This window comes from Cnephaeus nilssonii (genome assembly GCF_951640355.1).
Source record: "Cnephaeus nilssonii genome assembly, chromosome: 12".
Taxonomy (NCBI): domain Eukaryota; kingdom Metazoa; phylum Chordata; class Mammalia; order Chiroptera; family Vespertilionidae; genus Cnephaeus; species Cnephaeus nilssonii.
Genome location: NC_137083.1, coordinates 28,664,465 through 28,679,870, shown reverse-complemented (window position 1 = coordinate 28,679,870; position 15,406 = coordinate 28,664,465). Strand labels below are relative to the sequence as shown.

The 15,406-nt window shown below is 42.5% G+C and overlaps 1 protein-coding gene across 1 annotated transcript in view; it reads left to right on the top strand.

Moving 5' to 3' along the window:
- CDK14 (cyclin dependent kinase 14) overlaps nucleotides 1-15,406 on the top strand; it is a 516,006-nt gene that overhangs the window by 295,028 nt on the left and 205,572 nt on the right. The window lies entirely within an intron of this gene.

The window sequence follows — 15,406 nt, the reverse complement described above, 5'->3', positions numbered from 1 at the left end:
TGATACTAGATTTTTAAAAAACACGATTGGGAATATTTTCTAATCAGAGCCTGCCTTGCAGATGGGCCTAGTAATCCTCTTGATGAACAAGGGCAGAGACACTTTGCTAACTGTCAGTAGTTGCCGCAACCTTCGCGGCGGGGTTCAGGATCTGAAGGAGGGGCCGACGCACAAATGAAAATGCTATACAAGAAATATGAATTTAGAAGGCATTGGGGGCCAGGTGGAGCCTCTTTCTTTTTTTAAAAAACATATTTTATTGATTTTTTACAGAGAGGAAAGGAGAGGGATAGAGAGTTAGAAACATCGATGAGAGAGAAATATTGATCAGCTGCCTCCTGCACACCCCCTACTGGGGATGTGCCTGCAACCAAGGTACATGCCCTTGACTGGAATTGAACTTGGGACCCTTCAGTTCATAGACTGACTCTCTATCCACTGAGCCAAACCGGTTAGGAGCCTCTTTCTTGAAGAGACACAGACTTCTGGCCTGGTCTGCTATTTATTTACTTGAATACACATTTGCCCTTTAGCAATTCATTCAGTCATGTCAAAGGTAAAGTTTGGTAAACAGTAAAAGGATTATCAGGTTAGGGAATTGCCTTGAGCCACTGCTATCTCTAAACGAACAGCAATCGAACAATCAGTGCTTAGCATCAGCCCTGATAATGCCCAAGGTCCATTGGCCTTCAGCATTCCTTGGTGACAGTATGGCAAGCTGTTGTTGTGGAGCGGATGCGAGTGAATGACCACTGGAGCCCAGACCAAATTAAAATTTAGGGAGCCTTTATTAGCCGGGCGGCCGGACGACCCGGCGACTGCTCTGCCATTCTCCATGCAGGGAGACCAGAGAGCAGCAGCGACCCTTTGTGTAGGACCGCTTTTAAGCACATTAACCACATCCGGTTTTTGCAGAACAAGTAACCCAAGACAAAACAGTTTTTCCCAAGCAACGTCAGGATCATGCCAATGACGACCATGTTATTCACAGGGTCATCCTGTTCTTCAGAAAGCTGACAGTGTTCTATGAAAGAAGGCTACATGCTGGGAAGGGGCCATGAGACCGTATCTCAAGGCCTGGCCTAGTGTCAGCACTGACAACTCTATCTGGGGCATAGTCCACGGCCTCTCTGGAATGCTCAAAAATTCCCACTCTCCAACACTGTGGCTTCCCGCAAGCAGTCAGTGATTTTACTCCCTAAAGGTCTTAATTTGTGGCTTTGCTTTATGACAAGGACGTATATCTATATCTCCAAACAACAGAATGGTTGGAAGTAGTAGCTAGCATGTTTAAATTCACAACAAAGCTCAGATAAGTGGTCTGAAGGTTTCAGTGTAACTGCCAGGCACAAAATTTGGTGCAGTATACTGCTGGAAACTGTTGCCACCAATTATCCAAAATGAAATAAAATTACTCTTTTAAAGGGTCGCAATACATTTAATTTCAATAGAGTCTCAATCTCACATGATGGTTTAGCAAAACTTAAGAATTTAGCATAATAGGAGGCTCAGAGACTCATGAGGTTTAATGCCTAATTATTATCTACTAGAGGCCCAGTGCATGATTAAATCATGCACATGTAGGGTCCCACGTGTAGGGTCCCCTACACGCTTTCGCTTTCGATCGCAGGGGAGCTGGGTGCCTGTCCACTGGTGCACCAGGCCTTTCAGAAGCCTCCGGCGCGGCGAAGGCTTCTGAAAGGCCTGGTGCCAGAGCGGACAGGCACCCAGCTCCCCCGCTTTTGATGGTCCGCGGCGGGACGTGAGCTCGCTGCCCCAGAGGCCCCTTCTATGCCACAGCACAGCCATGGCGCAGACGCTGAGTTTGCGCCGCTGCTGGCGACGCGAGCTCAGCATCCCGGTGGCCCAGTCAGCCACCCCGAGTCCCGCCCCCCCGCGCCTCCTGGCCAATCGCGGGCATAGCGAAGGTACGGTCAATTTGCATATTTGTCTATTATTAGGTAGGATAACAATGTACGGGTTCCCAATCCATTGTGATCTGAATCAAATAAGGTAATAATGTAAGCTCTCAGGAAGGGCTTACTAGTGACTGTTGAAAATGTCCTTTATTAATGGAAAAATCTCTTTTTAGACTCAAAATTGCGTTTAAAGCAAAACATTTTACATACCATGTGGTTATTTTACAGCAGGAATCATCTTCTAAGAATGACTGTGCCCCATATACACAATTCAGCTACATGTTCATACAATATTTACGACCTCAATAAAACTTTAGCACGTGGTGTTTATCTTACTGCCATGTACTTACTTCACAGCTCTGCCCTCAGTTATCTTGGCTTTTAGTTAATTAGGCTGTGATGAGGTCTGGCTTCTACCCTCATGTTTGGGATTCATATACTTTCCGGTGAGAAAACAAGTTCCTTATGATGTAGGGCACAGTGTAGATTTTCTTAATTTAGGTTCCAGCAAACCCCTTGGGAATGGGATTTCAGGATATTTGAAACCACTGAGATTACATGCAATATTTTGTGTACACATGGACCTATTTATTTTTATGGGGTGTAGATCTGTAGCTTTCAATAGAGTTATAAAGGAATCTGGGTCATCAAACAGCCTAAGATCTATTGCCATACATTTTTGTAATGCCTTATAATAAATTTAATACCATCATAATGCATGTTCCAAAACACTGAGCATAAAGATGACCATCTATCATTGAGGAGCTGAGCTATCTATTTTTTTCATCCAACTTAAGGCTTTTTTGTTTGTTTTGGACATTTTATTACAGTTAGATTTTAACTCCCCCCTTCTTCCCCCAAGACTAGGCAGGGGCAATAGATATTTTGATTATTGGTTGTAATAGAGTAAAAAATTGGAAATAAAGGTCAAAGAACTCATCAGATATCAATTACTAACTTTCTAATTCTCTTCCTCCCTCCTGAGAGTAGGCTATGCAAGTAATCATTGCTTAATATTCTTGAGTTATGGAGTGGTTTTCTCCATTTTTTAAGTATGGAAATTGTGGGTTGCCTTTCAGTGAGGTCAGTTAAGGACTCTGCTAATAGAACATAATTTGGAAATATTTGTGGCTTGGGGCCAGTTTTGTCTTAGTGCTTGGCAGTTCAGTTAAGACTACCTTCATAAACGGGAGAAGCTGTTTTTTATACACTCTTGGCTAATTTTCCCCAAACCTTTAAAAGTGCTGTTTCAATTACAAAGAGCCACATAGATTGTGACTTGCTGTGATGTCTGTTTCTGATAATTGGCATTTGATTTCCAGTCTTTGCCTCCCCCTGCTCCCCACACACATACACGTTTGTCTTATGTGTGTTCATTCTTTTAAGGAAGAAGGCTTGGGCACTTTCTGCCCATTTACTTTAACCAGAGACATAATGAAGTATAAGAATAAGACTTCTACTTAAAGTGGAAGGGAGGAAAACTGATACAAAATAATAGACCTGGGATGGGTGGCTCATTTGGTTGGAGCATCCGCCCCTACATCAAGAAGTTTGCAGGTTCAGTTCCCGGTCAGGGCACGTGCCTAGGTTGCCAGTTCGGTTCCTGGTCCAGGTGTGCATAGGAGGCATTCAATCGCTGTTTCTCTCTTTGTTTCTCTCTCCCCTTCTCCCCTCCTTTCCCTCTAAAATCAATAAACATATCCTCGGGTGAGTATTAAAAAAACACAGTAGACCCCCAAATGCCTTTGGCCTGCATGCAACCATTATCATTGGCAAAATCAAATAGTCAATGTTTTATGTTTGAGCCGTTTCTTATGCTTCTTGGCTTTTCATTTCCAAGCCCTAAACTCTGAGTTATGTCTACCCCTTGCCTGTCATGCTGAATTTGATTTCATTCCAAGCCATTTTCTAAAAGCCATTTTGTTATTATCCTGTAAGTCAGGTATTTTTCCAGTTAGGGAGAAGTCCACAGGGCGCCGGTTTTTGCATAATAAATGAGATTGATGCTGGGTACCTGAAGACCTAGAAATGGGACTATAATTGAGCCATGGCGCAGGTGCACCAAGAAGTGCAAATATTAACCCATGGACAATAGCAGGGAGGCAGGTGGCAATTGTTTCAGGCTATTTTTACAGTTCATTACCATCCTGGGGCAGGAGGGTAGTAACTAAAACCTAACGATCCCTACACAGTGTTACGTTTTCCAGTTTTCTGTTTAAATAACCACAGGCGATAAAATATTAATGAAGACACATAGGCATTAACGTTGGCAGCAAGTGATGGGAATCAGAGCTGTCCCTGTTATGATTTGCTGCTCTGGGTCTCCAGCCCCGTGGTGGGTATGAACATCCCTTGGGATTTGAGCACTCAGCAAGACAGACAGTTTTTGATACCCTTGTCTCCCCTCCATGAAGGAGTCTTTAAGCAGAGGAATCAAATTGGACATTGTCTCGTGTCTAACTTCTCTTAATTCTTGGATTTTTATAACTCTTTGGAAGTTAAGGCGTAGGAAATCATCTTTAAGCTTCTAAACCAAAGAGGCTTACCAAGTGCTGAGAACCCCGTTAAGAGAAGTGCAGATGTGAAAGCAGCTTATGCCTGTAGTTAGTTCCTCCCTTGTCAGAGTGCTGTTCTAGCTGTGGAGGTCATTGCTCTCAATTAGCTGTGTAGTCTTCATGGAAGCTCCTACGTATGTTTAGAGCAGCATTTATTTCCTAAAGCAGAAGATCGGTTGGGATTATTTTTAAGGGCTTAATTTTTAACATAATGTGACTAAGTTATTGGTAGCTGATAAATAATTATCTCATCAAGATCACAGTCCTTTTGGGGGACCACACTATGTAATAGCACTACCTTATGGTATCAATGCCAGTGCTCCCCAACATGGTGTGTGAAGAATGATAGCGTGTCAGTCTCTTCCTTTCATCATCTGTTTAAAAGCTAATTAACATATTAACTATGCTTGTCAAAATGTGGGGCAAATCATTTATAAATAAGCCTGTCAAATGTAATGAGATTGCATATTAAATCACCCCGCTCTCTATTACATCTCTGATTTAAGATTAAAATTAATTTATTTAACATTGTAGCAGCTGGGTGGTTAGAAAAAAATTTCCATATCCATCTTGATATATAGAAAAATGTCTGCATCAAAACTGATTTTGCATATATCAGAAAAGAAATTGCCTATTCATTGAGTATTATAAGGCCATTTAGCATTACTTTTTATTAAATAAGCCTAATCACCATACATAGGGGCAACATACAGAGTTGCCGTCATTCTTAATGATCTCTCTTGAACCCAGGAAATTTATATAATAAAATAAGGTTTTTTGAGGACTTGGATTTGTTTACCAGTGTTTTAAGAGAGAAAATCATAGATAAATTCTACTCTAACCCCCATCCTGAAAATAAATTTATTCTATATGAAACCCTGTCTTGAGTAATTGAGTAACAATAGTAATTGAGTCTTAATAAGAGTAACAATAAAAGATACTTTTATTGAACACAGACTGTGTTCTAAGCTCTCATGAATTTTAATTACTTACCTATTATACCATAATACAGTGGAAGAAAGCAAAACCCAGGAAGAGTAAATAGGATAGTAAGGTCATACATATAGTGAGCAGAGGCAACATTCAAAGGGCTAACGCACTCCAAGCCCTTTCCTTTCCACCATATTACATAATCTCTTAAGATGATTTATAAGAAATTGGGCTTTCTTTTGCTAGTAAAGTTATTCCAAAACATGATACAGTGAAATTCCTATTTTGTAGTTTAGGTTATGCTCTGAGTCATGTTGAATCCTTTTGTGCTTCAAATAAAGGTTGTGGCTTTCTCTCTCACTCAACAGCCTTGAGAACTGCCTTTCTCCCCTTACTTTAATATTCTGTATTATATAGTTTCATTCAAGGAGGAGTTTCTTTACAATAAATTTAAGACGTGAATCTCTGGATAGAATACGTTTTATGGGACCAAATCGATGCTGGCATGCATTTCCCCAGCTACTAACCCCTTACTCATTTATCACGTCTACTAAAATGAATGAGTCTATTTAAAAAAGAATGCTAGTAAGAATGAGAATTTGAGTTCATGGGCCACATAAAGTTATCTATCTGTTAACACTATTTATACATTTATAATTAATCAGGTCAGAAGACCAAGGAGGATTTGAATTAGTCACTGTCTAAAGTAACAGTAAGAGCTGCTCAGGTAATACGTGATCCAGGTGACTTGTCTGTGTGGTCACTGACATGCCATGGAACATAACAAAAGAACAGGTGACAGTCAGAAGGGCATCTAAGTAGTCGAAAGCTGAGCTCATTGTGGCAGCCATAGTTTCTGAATCCACTCCTACTATATTTAAATCCCTTAAAATTAGGATGATCATATATATATATATATAAATAAATAAATAAAGGCCTAAGTGACCAGCCAAAACATTTGACCATCTGACCAATAGCTATGATACTCACTGACCACCAGGGGGAAGACGCTCAACACAGGAGCTGCTGAGCTTCGGTGACTTGGCCGCTGCAATTCTCTGGTGGCGCACCTAGAACCAGAGAGGTGGGAGTCCGATTCCAGGGTGCATCACCCAAGAACTGCCCTCTCACTATCCAGGACCCCTCAGGGGATGTTGGAGAGCTGGTTTTGGCCCCATCCCCACAGGCCAGGCCGAGGCACCCCACCGGTGCATGAATCCGTGCACTGGGTCTCTAGTATAGTATAGTATCCATTCCAGAATACCTTTGAGAATTAATAGTAATTCTGCCAGAGCAATAGATATAAAGCAGGTATTTAACTGTGATATGTGGTCTTTTTCTCATAAAGAACTAGAGCAGTAATTTGTTAAATACTAGTAACGAGAAAAGACTTAACTGACCTCACTTAACTTGTCTTATGTGTGTTCATTCTTTTAAGGAAGAAGGCTTGGGCACTTTCTGCCCATTTTCTTTAACCAGAGACATAATGAAGTAAGACTTCTACTTAAAGTCGAAGGGTGGAAAACAGATACAAAATAATAGACCTGGGATGGGTGGCTCATTTGGTTGGAGCATCCGCCCCTACATCAAGAAGGTTGCAGGTTCAGTTCCCGGTCAGGGCACGTGCCTAGGTTGCCAGTTTGGTTCCTGGTCCAGGTGTGCATAGGAGGCATTCAATTGCTGTTTCTCTCTCTCTTTTTCTCTCTCTCCCCTTCTCCCCTCCTTTCCCTCTAAAATCAATAATCATATCCTCGGGTGAGTATTAAAAAAAACACAGTGCTTAATTTACACTGAAGGACTACTAGCTACAAAGTCACATTTCTTGTGGAAAACTTCTATAACACTAGTTGATAATGAATTGTCTCCAAAAGTACAATTCTCTGATATTAGATTATTATGGCACTAGAGGCCCAGTGCATGAAATTCGTGCATGGGGGGCGGTGTGTCCCTCAGCCAGCCTGCACCCCCTCCAATCTGGGACCCCTCGAGGGATGTACGACTGCCCGTTCAGTCGGACATCCCTCTCACAATCCAGGACTGTTGGCTCCCAACTGCTCGCCTGCCTGCCAGCCTGATTGCCCCCTAACCACTCCCCTGCCAGCGTGATTGATGCCTAACTGCTGGCCTGATAGCCCGTAACTGTCCTCCCCTGCAGGCCTGGTCACCCCTAACTCCCCTCCCTTGCCAGCCTGGTCACCCCCAACTGCACTCCCCTGCAGGCCTGGTCCCCCCAACTGCCCTCCCCTGCAGGCCTGGGACCTCCCCAAATGTCCTCCCTTGCAGGCTTGGTTGCCCCTAACTGCCCTCCTCTGCCAGCCCAGTCACCCCCTCCAACTTCCCTCCCCTGCTGGCCTGATCGCCCACAACTGCCCTCCCCTGCCAGCCATCTTGTGGTCGCCATCTTGTGTCCACATGGGGGTGGCCATCTTAGACCACATGGGGGTGGCCATCTTGTGTGTTGGAGTAATGGTCAATTTGCATATTACCTTTTATTATATAGGATTATTGAGTAGCTGCCAAAGTGCTGAATTTAGCAATGGCTTTGGAGTGCTGAAGGGAACTAGTCCTATTTTTCTGTCAAAAGGCTAACATGATTATGGTTTTTACATCTCATGTTGTCTATCAATGTTTGTTTGTGTGAGAGAGAGTGTATGTGTGTTTTCAGTAGATGTGTTTGGTCATTTTTTAGTGATAAGTTAGCTGAATAATAATATATAAAATGAGGCATTATATGTAGTCTTCACTACTAAATATTTTTAAAAAATAAAAATTCTCTTATTTTTACCAAAGTTGGCAAAAGTATTGGAACCCACAAATTGTTTTTTTGGGTGATTTTTAAATACCCGATCACAATGACTAGATTTCATGACGTTAATATAACCCATAGTGTACTCAGCTGCTTCACTGGTTTATGAAACTAGCAAGAGATGGTTAAATGTGAAATTCTTTAAGAAACATAAGACTGCACAAATCTTGAGAATGGTGTTCTTATTAGTTCTTAGTATATCAGCCAAGCAAAATTTATTGCATTTTTATTGGAGTATAGGCATACCTCAGAGATATTGCAGGTTCAGTTCCAAACCACCACAATAAAGTAAGTATTGCAATAATGCGAGTTGTAAACTTTTTGATGGTTGGAGGGTCTTGCCTTCAATTTGTAAAAAATGCAACATCTGTGAAGTGCAAAAAAGCCAAGCACAATTAAACCAAAGGTGCCTATATAGCATCCAAGGGTGCTATAGGACATATAGAAGAAATAGAAGCTGCTATATCTGGTTTCAGGAAAATTAACATACCATTTATGTCCAGAGAATTAGAAATTTTGGCTCAGGATGTTCTTATCTTGTGTGTGAGTGTGTGTGTGTGTGTGTGTGTGTGTGTGTGTGTGTGTGTGTTTTGTATTTTGGAAATACATAAGTCAGTGCTCAGAGTTTAGGGAATATTGGAAGTTTGCTAGCACCTTTTATGTTTGAAGCGTGTGTTTATTCATGTAAAAATCAGTTTTCTGGTCAAGTAACTAGCAGTGGTTTGTTATGTAAAGAAGAGGTAGTCTTGTAGTAGAGAACACATTAAAAGCCTAAATTATGGTAAGTTCGAACTCTGCCCCTCCTTCCCTGTGTGGCATTGGTTGACCAAATCTATTAACTATCCTTATCTTCAGTTTCTAAAACCTGTATCAGGTATAACTAATAGCTAATAGCTGCCACAACGGTAGGCACTAGCAAAAATAGTAATCCCCTGCTTCACCCATACTCACCCTCTAATTTCCCAAAAGCAACTGCTTTCAACTCTTTTATTGTCTACCTCTATATGTCTTCAATAATTGTTCATATTTCTATTTATTGATTTACTAGAGGCCTGATGCACCAAATTCATGGAAAGTAGGCCTTACTTCCCCTGGCTGCCAGCACTGGCTTCCCTCACAGCCAGAAAGTCGTCTGGAACGACGTCTGGTCTAATTAGCATATTACACTTTTATTATTATAGACTAGAGGTCAAGTGCACAAAATTTGTGCACAAGTGGGGGGAGGTTCCCCTCAACCCAGCCTACACTCTCCAATCTGGGACCCCTTGGAGGATGTCAGACTGCCCGTTTAGGCCTGATCCTAGTGATCGGGCCTAAACGGACATTCAGACATCTCTCTCACAATCTGGGACTGCTGGCTCCTAACTGCTCACCTGCCTGCCGGCCTGCCTGATCGCCCCTAACTGCCCCCCATGCCGGCCTGGTCACCCCCAACTGCCCCCCCCCCCGCTGGCCTAGTCTCCCTGGCCTGGTCGCCCCCAACAGCCCCCCTCTGCCAGCCTGGTCGCCCCTAACTGCCCCCTCCACCAACCAGATCGCCCCTTACTGTACCCCCGCTAGCCTGGTCCCTCCAAATGCCCCCCTCTGCTGGCCTGGTCGCCCCTCACTGCCCCCTTGACTGGCCTGGTTGCCCCTCACTGCCCCCCTGCCAGCCTGGTCACCCCCAACTGCCTCTCCTGCTGGCCTGGTCGCCCCTAACTGCCCCCCTCTCCCAGCCAGGTCGCCCCTCACTGCCCACCCTGCCGGCCTGGTTGCCGCCAACTGCCGCCCCCCTGCCAGCCTGATCACCCCACACAGCCTGCTGCTCAGTCATTTGGTCATCCCTCACTAACTTCCTGCTGGCCTGGTTGCCCCGCGCAGCCTGCTGCTCAGTTGTTTGGTTGTCCCTCACTAACCCCCTGCCGGCCTGGTGGCCGCACTCAGCCTGATTGGTCATCTGTTCGGTTGTTTCGGTTGTGACGGCCCCTGGCTTTTTATATATATAGATTATTTTAGACATTATCTACTAGGTAGATGCTATGATAGATAAAGGCTTAATTTTCTTTCATCAACCATCCCCGACTTCATCTCATGCTCCCAATATAGAGTCTATATCACATTTTGAAACATTGATATGTAAATATTCCTGCTTAAGTCAAGTAGTATTCATGATATGTATTCTTTCAGGTATAACCTTATGTTCTTCCTGGATTTTATAATTGTCTCTGCTTTGTATTAGTTTAGTTGTCTTTGTTCTTATTCTTAATTATTTATAGATATGAAGGATATGTCAATTCTGTATGACAGAAACTTCCAAATGCTCAAACACATCAGCAAATCTATCAATCCCTTTTAATTTTTTTTACATCTCCCTTCCTCAACCTTTTCCTTGGAGCTTTTCTCTCTCAGCTCTTGGTTGTCTTGCTAAATGTAGCAAGAACATCTGTTGTTTTTGGATTTCTATTTGCCCCTCTCCTGTGGTTGTTGGTCCTAAGTTGGTTATTCTCTGTTTCTCTTCAAACCTGTTCTCTACCTTCTTCTGCCCTGCCCTGTGTCCTGGTTGGCCAGCCCCTAAGGAATATATCCTCCAAGCTGTCTTGGCTACAATTCCAATTGTGTTCAGGCAATGGACAAGAGAGAGGAGAGGGAGATGGAATATTCTTTCCTAATTCTTCCCTACTTTAGCCCATATTTCTGGAAATGGCTGACTACAACTTCTGTGGGGAAGTCCTCTTCCATGCTCTCGCTATCAATAGATTTCAGTAGCACGACCTTTTTCATACTAGGGGGAATAATGGCTTTAAGGTCTGAGGCAGGTAATGGTTTTCTGCTGTTGCTAGCCTTTTAGGGTTTTGATGTCTTATTGGTTCCCTCACACCTCTGGAGGTAGTCACTTCATTAGTCTGTTCTGGGTTAGATTCCTCCTCCTTCCAGACCTTTACTGATTATAGATTCCCTATTTCCTGGATTCCAGTCTTCCTTTAGTTTTATAAGAAAGTATGCATTAAAGATACAGTTTTCAAGTTCTTAGTTATCTGAAAATGTCTTTATTCTACTCCCACATGTGATTGATAAAATTTCATTCTGAGTATATCATTAGGCTTTGCTTAATTTCTTTGGAGCTTTAGTATTGCTGCTGAGAAGTCTGATTTCATTCTGATTCGCAGCCATTTGTATGCTCCCTCATACTTTCTCTCTGTAGAATATTAGGTTCTTTTCTCTATCCCTGGTATTCTGAAATTTCATGATACTTCAGTTGGGGGTGTGTCTTTTTATGTTGGTAGGTTCCCTTTGATATAAAGACATATGTTTCAGTTCTTAGAAATTTTCTTGAATTTCTTTTTAAATGATTTCTTTCCTCTTATCTTCTCTGTCTTTGCTTTTTGGAAAATTTGTAATAGTTTGATATTTAAGCTTCTATATTAATCCTCTGTTTTTAAAACCTTTTTTTTCCCCCTCTTATCACTTTTTATCTTCTAAACCTTTCATTCTTTTTTTTCAAAGTTGCCGTTGTCATATATATAGCCTCTGCTTTCTTTTTCTCTGGTTTCTGTTGGAAGCCTTCCTCAACTGTGGGGGTGCTGAGATCCTTGGCTGTCTATTTACTTTATAAATGAGGCACTATGAATCTGTGTGCTTAGGAGCACTATTGACTGCTCAGTTCATTATATTTTGTTCAGAAGGAGCTGTACTCTTCATTGGGAGAGACTCAGATGTCTGTGCCTGAGGCCTTTGTTCTTCCTCAGGTGCTGCTTCCTGGCAGCTGACTTCCTCAAAGCAGGATGGGGGAGGGGTGCTGATTGTCACACAGGTCAAGAAATAGATTTTTCACTTCGTTTCCCTTTTTCAGCTCTGTGCCTCACCCTGCTCTCACCCTTTATTCTCAATTTGAGGTCTTTTGGATTTAATTTATCCAGAGAATAAACACTCAGTGCCCCGCTGCTGGGTTGGGGTGGGAGATAGTCAGAGAAGACTATGGGTCAATTGCTTGTACAAACTCAACTTCCACCCTATTTCCAGTTGTCTGATTCACCTGCACACTTTCTAGAACCTGTGTGTCCAAGCCCTGAGCCTTTTTGAGTTTTTGTAGGTAAATACTCTGACTATATCTTGATGGTGTAACTAACCTATAAGTCTCCTGAGATTGCCACACTTTCATCCACATCTTCTGAGAAAAGGGTATCTTTCATTCTCATCCATTTATTCTTACCTAAAATTTTATTTTGTAATTGATGCTTTAGTCACTTAAGGGAACGAGGGGGAGTTCATGCACATTTTACTACATGTCCTGCTCTTGTTGATAATTTAATATTTGAAGCTTTAACTATGGACCGTTGATTACTTAGGTCGTTGTCCTATAGAAATGTGTGCTTTTGCTCGGAAACAGAGTTGAACGGCAGGTGCTGATGGATGGGAGCCACTCAAACAGCACAATGCATGTAGGAGCCTCTTGACTGCCCACATCTTAGTGAGCTGGTGAAAATTCGTAATCTTAATCACTTAAGTGTTAGTGAAATAATGACATCTTATTTATGGGGAGAAAAAAAAAACAACTTGAAAAAAAAAGCCATATGCTTTCTGATGAGCTGTGTGATGAAAGGGGATAGACTATGGAGTGATAGTTCTTAAGAATTGATCGTAGGAAGTAAGCCTCTTGATCAATGGTATGTGCGAATCTAACATAAGCTTGCTATTAAAACTAGCAGAAGCAATTAGTGATACTCATTCAACAAATATTCCAGTCAATATAAAGTCTCTAATCCAATGAAGGTGAAAAGGTAGGCTCTTAATTTATATGCACAGGAAAGATAGTATTGAATGGAAATGTGATTGCAGAGAAACCGGGAGCTTGGCTAACCATTATTGTGTGACTATAGTTAGTAGAGGGATTTCAGTGTCTACTTCATACTGTTCATTGAAGGAGGAAGTGGGGACTCGTGTGCTTTTGTACCATTCGTGAATTGATTCCTCAGGACACTGCATTATCTGAAGTGTATTTTAATTAAGAAACACATTTTTATTTGCCAGTACTCTGCTGTATGAATTAATATAACTTAAAGTACACCTAGTAGATTTCTTGATTTTAGATGTTATCCTATCTAATAAAAGAGTAATATGCAAATTGACCATCACTCCAACACACAATATGGCCACCCCCATGTGGTCAAAGATGGCTGCCCCCATGTGGCCACAAGATGGCCACCAGGGGAGGGCAGTTGTGGGAGATCAGGCCAGCAGGGGAGGACAGTTAGAGGCAACCATGCCAGCAAGGGAGGGCAGTTAGGGGTGACCAGGCCAGCAGGGGAGGGCAGTTAGGGGTGACCAGGCCAGCAGGGGAGGGCAGTTAGGGGCAACCAGGCCTGCAGGGGAGGACAGATAGGGGCAACCAGTCCTGCAGGGGAGGGCAGTTAGGGGCGACCAGGATGGCAAGGGAGGGCAGTTAGGGGTGACCGGGCCAGCAGGGGAGGGCATTTGGGGGCAACCAGGCCTGCAAGGGAGGACAGTTAGGGGTGACCAGGCTGGCAGGGGAGGACAGTTAGGGGCAATCGGGCCAGCAAGGGAGCAGTTAGGCATCGATCAGGCTGGCAGGGGAGTGGTTAGGGGGTGATCAGGCTGGCAGGCAGAAGCAGTTAGGGGCAATTAGGCAGGCAGGCAGGAGAGCAGTTGAGAGCCAGCAGTCCTGTTGTGAAAGGGGTGTCCAACTGCCCGTTTAGGTCCGATCCCACCGGGCAGTTGGGATCAGGCCTAAACAGGCAGTCGGACATCCCTTGGGTCCCAGATTGGAGAGGGTGCAGGCAGTGCTGAGGGACACCCCTCCTCCCCATGCATAAATTTGGTGCACCGAGCCTCTAGTATTATATAACTGATAAACTTAGATATTTGTTTGGTTGGTTGTTTTTTAGTTTTACTCTTCAAATGTAGTGTTCCTAGATTCCTATTGGTAAAAGATGCCATTAAGAGGGAAAAGAAATAAAACAATAATTGAAAAAGAATTAAAGTCAAACTTAACTAAAGTAACCTATGAGTGGCTAAGAAATAGCCTGCTAAATTCCATTAAAAAATAAGCTTTTGCACAGCAAAAGAAACCATCAACAAAACAAGAAAGGCCCCTGTATGGGAGAACATATTTGCCAATGTTATCACCAATAAGGGTTTAATCTCCAACATTTACAGGGAGTTCATACAACTTAACAAAAGGAAGAGAAACAACCCACTCAAAAAATGGGCAATGGACCTAAATAGATACTTTTCAAAAGAAGACATAAGGAAGGCCAAGAGACATACGAAAACATGCTCAAAGTCACTAATTATTCAAGAGATGCAAATCAAAATGATAATGAGGTACCATCTCACACCTGTCAGAATGGCTGTCATCAACAAATCAACAAACGACAAGTGCTGGCGAGGATACAAAGAAAAAGGAACCCTCTTGCACTGCTGGTGGGAATGCAGACTGGTGCAGCCACTGTGGAAAACAGTATGGAGTTTCCTCAAAAAACTAAAAATGGAACTCCCATTTGACCCAGTAATTCCACTTCTAGGAATATATCTCAAGAAACTAGAAACACCAATCAGAAAGGATTTATGCACCCCTATGTTCATAGTGGCACAATTCACCATAGCTAAGATTTGGAAACAGCCTAAGTGCACATCAGCAGATGAGTGGATTAAAAAACTATGGTACATCTACACAATGGAATACTAAGCTGCGGTAAAAAAAGAAGGAATTCTTACCATTTGCAACAGCATGGATGGAACTGGAGAGCATTATGCTAAGTGAAATAAGCCAGTCAGAGAAAGATAAATATCACGATCTCACTCATTTATGGAACAACATAAACCGATGAACAAAAACAGATCCAGAGACAGAGAAGCATCCATCAGACAGTCAAACCTTAGAGGGGAAGGTAGGGGAGGGTGGGAGGTAAGGGGGAGAGAGCAACCAAAGGACTTGTGTGCATGCATATAAGCCTAACCAACGGACACAGGCAACTGGAGGGTGAGGGCATGAGTGGGGGGGTGGGGGGCCAATAAGGGGATAAAGACACATATGTAATACCTTAATAAATAAAATAAATAAATAAATAAATAAATAAATAAATAAATAAATAAAACAAAACTTAATCATCGTGTGTGATAGGCACTTAGTAAATTACTAAAGACAGAGTCAGTTTTCCTCTTCACATGTGGGTTGTTTATTTTTTGCTATACAGCAT